Raw genomic sequence first — 7,510 nt, forward strand, 5'->3', positions numbered from 1 at the left:
AAATTTGCCACAATCCAATCATATGTAACGAATTCTCAATTGAGGGTATTAATTAAGCTACCCCTGAAAAATTATAATCAGTTATTTGAAACTTTCAATGTGATAGTTTATCCCGTTTACGACCCTTCACTCGCAAAGTGGGTGAAATGGGAAGTGGCAGATCAAAAACTTGTGATTAGTAAAGACAGGCAGACTTATTCGGTTTATTCACCAGAAATCTTGGCAAGGGAATGTAAATTTGGCAAACTCACGGTGTGTCCGTTGTCAGACGCCTTATTAAGCGTCTACAAACGACCCAACTGTGTAGTAGATTTATTAATGAAAGAGCACGTAACGTTATGTAGTAGAAAGTTGATATCTGGCTTACAGTCCCCCGTTCTAATTAGAACACCTACCCGCTGGCTCTACGCCACATCAAAAGAAACACGAGTTATATTAAATTGTTTTGGGCGTGATGCGAACCTGAATGTAAGTGCGATCACCCTGAAAGCTGAGGGTGAAATACCGAAGCAAGACAGATGTGATCTGATTGCTGATGGGTACAGGGTGCCTGCCCGATTTATCGGCAGCTCCTCGTATTCGAGTGAATTTGGAAAGATTGTTTTCCCAGAAGTTGATGGAATGTACAGTAGTGAAGAACACAGCTTACTGGTACATGATGTAAATGAAACTTTGAAAGTCTCGCAGGGACTAGATGATCAGCTGGGCACCCTAAGTGTTAAAGAATATTCCCTAGAGCGTACAGTTCAATTACTTAGGTCCCACTATCACAGACGGATGGTTATCAAGTATGCAACGTTTAGTGGTACGTCTCTTGTTGTGGTGTTAACTGTTGTTGTTCTGTTGCTAAGATGGAGGGTGCGAGTTGCCGACCTGCTCCGTGCCGCCCTGGGAGATAGCACACAGCATCCGCAGGCCGCCCAGACAGAGTCGCCTCTCCAGACCCTCGAGGAGGCTGTACGCACTGTTCCTAGACCAGATGCTGATCAAGGCGAAATTGATCGAGACCAGAGTGGGAGTATGTCAACCCCACGAACCGCAACTGACGTCAAACTGACCGTACGGTAATCTAACAAGGAGTGGAAAGTTGGGCCCTGGACACTTTAAGTAAGTGTGAAATTAGTTGCAAACTTACAACTTCATCGGGATGTGTGTATGTGTATTACTTACAAAAAAAAAAAAAAAAAAAAAAAAAAAAAAAAAAAAAAAAAAACCGGAGATCAACCTGTGTCGAGACTGAACGAGTGCTTCTGGATTCTTAGTCGTAGAGACATGGTGGAAGAGTGATTGGGGATCCCCTAATATGTTTGTTGATGCTCTCTGTACGTTGATCACTTGGTTTTGACTTGTGTATGTATGTTAACGCAGACTGGTAATGGCAGAGTTATTCTTTGAACATTCTATTAAAGTAAATAGCATATCCTAAGAGGATCAAGAATGCTCGAGTCAAACTGGTATCTATGGGAAGGTAAAGCCGGCACCCCCAAACCCAAATACCCTTTCCTTTCAACTCCCCAACCGGACTATAGATACACTGAAACAGCTCGAATAACTTTCCTAAATTTAAAATGAAGTGACATTCCAGTAATAACGCCGTTGAGAGTGTCTTGCTAAGGGATTTTCCGGACCCCATTAGCAAGACAGAAAAGATGTCTTTACCAGGTCTGCAGAAGTGTATTAAGATAGTAGGCAGGGTATCAACCCTTGTGTTTATTCATATTTTATGTATTCACTGAAAATGTAACTGTTATTTAAGGAATTTATGTGTCACATGTAAGTTGAAAGGGGGTCAATGGTTAGACGTAGTCAATCAGTATTTCTAGAGTTAGGGAGCTGACTTGCCGGTTACTGCGAGGTTGCTTGTACTGATGGCTACGGAAGGTCAATCCTGTGTCAGGAGAACTCCGCGGCTTCTATGTAAGCCTGATGAGCAGCTCCATTTAGTGTTAAGTTTACAATTACTGAATTTCCTATGTTACTGTATCTTTTACAAGGGACCAGTCCGGGTGACTTTCAAAATTAGGGGTGACCGAGGCAACAGGCCCCAAGTGAAATCTCATGAGGCTTATCCAAGAATGAGGGAGTAGCGTTCCAAATTATGATACATGTGCCTGGAACAATTACTTTGTTATAATTGGTTTTCTTTTAAGGGTACATAAAATGCACTAACCCAGAGTGGCAAAAAAAAAAAATGAATAAAAAAAAAATAATAATAATAACATTTTCGACAGTCACCCTGTTAGCTTAATTTTAATCACATATTGTATTGTCGCTATTGCGATGCCAATGTATTTGTTGTAGGGATGTCATAATGGTTGTGGACGTTTGAATGTCTAGTAATCTTAGATCTTAAGAATTCGTTAGCCTAAGGGAGACTGGTCCTTTGACCTTAGTAAGAACTAGGTAGTCTATAGTGTTAAGTTTCTTTCATTTTCTGTTATTCATGACATGTTTTTATTTCTTCTTGTAGAGATCCTAAGTTTTTCTTATGTAATTGTGTGTTTTGATATTTTAACTTGGGTGTGTTTTGGTTTTAAGCCATATATATGTATGTATGTAGTTCGGTAATAGTATAAAGAGAGAGACCGTTGTGATAGTGAGTAAGAGAATATTATGTAAATGTTGTAAAGAGAGAAGGCCTAAGTCGCGAATAGGTGTCCGAATTTAATTTTCGAGTCAAAATTCCGTCCCTGGTATTAATAGTAATGTTGAAGCTTTTTCAAATTTTCTTTTCCACTATCAATTCAATGCATCTACCTGTGGCATACCAATTAATTAAAAAAAAAGGGATCAGATGTAGACTGGGTGGCAGTTGTACGTTTGGCTAGGATGGGAGGCACAATAAGAACTCTTCGGTACTCCACATGTACTCAATGCTGAGGGCAGCATGATCTAAAGGTGGGGGGAGTGTGACACCTCGGTGTTAACGCCCCAAAATTTTAACAAATAAATTAGTTTAACCTAATACTACGAAAATGTCTTATTGTTACTTTAGTGATTATTTTAACCACCTTTATACTGGTAAGACCTCCACAATATGTAACAATGCTGCCGTACACATCAAGTGCCATCCGGATTGATATAGGAAAATATAGGCGTTAAGGCCACTTCAGAAGAAAGGGACAGGAGTTCTGCCACACCCTGTATATGCATTAAATTGAAGCCCGCGATGATGCGACGACACCGGTGTTGTCGCAGCCACGTGTACGGAATGCGCTGAAATCAGCAATAGTTGTGTTGTACGCAGGCCTTGAGCAGTCTAAAAGCACCATGTACTTCGTTAATTACTAAATGAATCGCCTAGGCGGCAGCACCTCTCAGAGTACCATCCTAAGACGAAACGCCCTCTGATTGGTCCGGAGCCTTGGCAGCGGGAGGATCGGGCGATGTTGAGGTGATGCTCGGAGAGTCGGCTAACTTGTGCGGAACGCGACAGACGTTAACTTAGGCCCTCTCCCCCCCCCCTCTCTCTCTATCCATATTTTAATTTTTCGGAAGCCAAATTCTAAATTCTTAATTATGTATTAATCAAACCTAATTATTTTATTAATCTAATCCAAAGAGTGTGCTAATTTTAATAAATCATATATTAGTTCGACTCCGTTGTTTTATTTTGAAAAGTTTATACATACAACCTTCCTCGCCACGAACCCAAGAGAAAATCTTTCGCCTCCCACTGGGCAAACGAAGTCAATCTACCACACAACATTACGAGCCACTCACACTACCTGACAGAACTAATACAGCAACCATGGGGGAAAACATACCGCTAATATCAGCTGGGACTTACACAGGTCTCCAGAGTGAAAATCCAGAAGATCTTTTAGACAAATTCCTTGTAGCAGCAACTTCAAACAGATGGACAGATAACACTACAGTTAATTTATTCCCAGCACATTTATCAGGCACAGCAATAACTTGGTTCAAACACTACAAGCAAAAACAACGAGGCGAAGCAATACAATGGGATCAACTTAATATGATAACACTTATACACCAATATTTTGGGACCTTAGGTATAACTCTAAGGTATAACAGGTACCTCAGTTTAGTTTACTTATATCCCAATCAATAAAATATATACAGTACAACCATGATAAGAAGCTACTTACCAGCACTAACCCTGTCGCCCTCAGTATCCAAAGGTGATTTTTCAATGGACTGTTGCAAGTTTATTGGGACATCTTCCTGACCGGTAAAATTCTTGCATATGAGATCCAACCCTGTAAAATAAGTTTTTGGTTTTTCATTCAATAATATGATAGCACTTACAAGAGTGTTATAAGGGGGGTTGGCTTAAGCTAGTTTTGTAGTTATTTGAACGATAGGGAACAGACTGTAAGAATAGAAATAGTTTAAGTGATGCCAAATTAGTAAAAAATGGCGTTCCTCAGAGTTCCGGGCTTTCGGCTACTTTGTTTATGGTCTATGTTAACGATTTATTACAAAAGAATTTTCACGGAGATGTAAAAGCGTTTGTGGACGATATAGCGTTCACATATAGCCATTCAAGCCAACAAGTGTTATGGGATTGTATAGTACGAGTATATGAAGAGCAAGAATGCAAAACGCGGTTATATCGATTTAGGTTACTTTTCAGGAATTAAAAAAAAAAAAACGTTTTAAGAGTAAATTAAAGAAGAGAATGTAAACCTTTAATTTCTTATCAATGTCCAGGTACTCCTGGCAACACCAATTTTGCTATATAATTTTTTTATTAAAAGAAAAAAAAAGATGGATATAAGTGATTTTGCACCAAACAAAGAGTTAGTTTTGCTGGATTTAACTGATTTTGAACCAACAACTGAGGAAAAATTGGATATAAGTGGTTTTTAAACAAACACTGGATATAACGTGTTTTGAAACAAATACTGGATATAGGCCTAAATTGGTTTAAATCAAACACAAAGTAGTATAGGTTGTGTGAAATTTTATTCACAATTTACACAAATTTGAGATAAACATGTTTGTAAAAAAGTCAAGAAGTTAAAAAACCAGTGAACAAAGTAAAAGCACAACTTGTAATTTTTTGTATTTGATATTTTAGTGTTATTTATATTTTAAATTAGTCCATCATGTTTATTTACACTTTACAAAGCATAAGAGTTCATGTAAAAAAGGCTCAAAGTATATCAGTGCTTTGTTCGATGTCCAAGCAGTCACACTTATCATTTGGCACCAAATCTGCTTCAACTCCACCGATAGGTAGATTGTGGTAGAACAGAAACCTTTCGTCATTTTCGTAATCATTCCCGAATATTTTTTTTCAAAAGCTAATTAATGTCCTTCAATTTAGCTTCAGGCATTAGCCGGTGTGGGGGCATTAATGGTGGCTTCTCTCTTGAGTATGTTTCGTAAACACACAGGCAGACAAGTATCTACTGAGTAGTGCTCCTCATTGGTTACCATGACCACTTGTTCATTGTCATTTAACAAATTGTTTTTCTTCTTCTTTTTAATGACAACTCTTTTTGCCTTTTGGATGTTTGGAAGATTCTTGAACTGGCGCTGGGTATTTTCTTTCTAATTGTTTATTGACCAGTTTGTAGGGTAAACAAACACGCCATCACAGTGTTTTCTATAGCCTATCGCAGGGCAAAAAGCTGCGACCTTTCACTGGGAATACTACGATGACAGTATTAATATTTTCAGGAGCAATTGTTAGAACCCAGTTTTGGAGCATACCTAGCACAATGTTATTTTTGTTTTGCCCCCCCCCCCACATCCGTCACTTGTTAGAACTAGTTTTTTTATTTTATCAGAGTCCTTAGTTTTTGGAAAAACATTGCAAAGGTAATGGTAGAGGGCACTTGCAATTTGGTTTGATCCTCGTTCAGATTGGTTTTCAGTCCGGGTAAATAAATAGTTTTTACTGTTACTCACGTCACACAAGCATAAGTTGTACAGCCCAAGCTGGCGAGAATAAAAAGCATCTTGAATGGGAATTTTTGGAAGACATTGAACTTGTTGTAGGTCAAATGCTACAACATGATTTTCAGGTTGATTCTTAAAATCTTTAACCATAGTATAGTAAGCCTTGGATCGAGCTTTGTGTACTTTCAACTCCCTTTTGTGAACCTTACGCAATTCTTCATCCACTTCAGTTTTTAGTTTGCTTGATAGATACTTGCATGTCGTACAAACATCTACTCGAGGGTTAGAAAATCCCACATTAAACTCCTTTGAACAAATTTCGTAGAACATGGACTGGTTTACCTTAAAGTTTTTACCTTAAAGTTTTCTTCAACCGTTGAATTGTAAACACAGTGCAAATGTCTGCAGCTTTGCAACTCTGATGGCAAATAAAGGCGAACACTTTTGTTTCGACCGTAATGGCTTTCCCTTGCTTTTAAGTTTGAAATAAATTTCCTAACCTCCTGCTTTTTAGCAACATTTTTGTCAAGCACTCGATCTCCTCCTCTCTTCTCCGCAGGCAATAAGCCTGTTTTAAAATAGCGGTTCACAACACCTGATATTCTGCTGGAGCCAATGAGCTTGACTACATTTTGAAAAGTTACCCTACATACACGTATACGTTTTCCTTGGACAAGTTTTACAAAAACCTCAGGAGCTACTTCACGCCGTTTTTTTAGGTCTTTCTGACTAACACGGCTTCTGCTGGCAGGGTTTGTAACTATATTTAACATTAAAAATTTATCTTGGTCAACTTTTGACTCGTTTTAAAATAAATTTCTCCGAAACAGTTTCACATCTTCATTTTTTAGGAGTGAACATCTACATACTCCACCAGTAGTACTGCCATCATCGTTTTCAAGTACTAAGTGGTTACATACCTTCCGCCATTCAGGGAAGGTTCACAAATGGATCACTGTAGCGTATTTTCTTCTTGACTTTTCTCACAATCACTTTGTTTTTCTTTCTTTTACTACCAACATTACCTACACTGACACTAACACACCCTTCAACATCATCATCACCTCTCATTTCCATTAAAATTCAATACCAAAACTTACTTCTTACGTAAAAACACAAACTACAACCATCAACACTAGCTCAAACATTACCTCAAAATGAATACCTATCACACATCAACAACAACTGCACAATGGAATTGTGGGTCGGTGCACACCATCTGTCTAGAGGCAACTGATGGATATAACTCAATCTGGACCAAACACGCTTGGATATAACTTGATTTGAACCAAAATTGGATATAATGTGGTTTGACTAAAACACTAATATTGAAAAAGCTTTTATTAACTGGATATATTTTGTTTTGAACCAAAACCAGCAGTAACTTGTGTAACATAACTTAAGCAATGTATTTCTGTACTTAGTTCAAAATCCACCAAAATGGATATAACGCGTTTTGCATTCTTGCTCTTCATATGATTTAGATATACTTAGAAATTGGTGCTCTCGAAATCAAATGATAGTTAATGTGTCAAAAACAAAATATATGAATTTTGATTTAAAAGGTTTTGAGTTTGAAAATAAAATTATTTTCCATGACCAAAGTTGTGGCCCGAAGTTATAATTGTCAATGTCA

The sequence above is a fragment of the Homalodisca vitripennis genome, unplaced genomic scaffold (assembly GCF_021130785.1).
Source record: "Homalodisca vitripennis isolate AUS2020 unplaced genomic scaffold, UT_GWSS_2.1 ScUCBcl_6;HRSCAF=292, whole genome shotgun sequence".
Lineage (NCBI taxonomy): Eukaryota > Metazoa > Arthropoda > Insecta > Hemiptera > Cicadellidae > Homalodisca > Homalodisca vitripennis.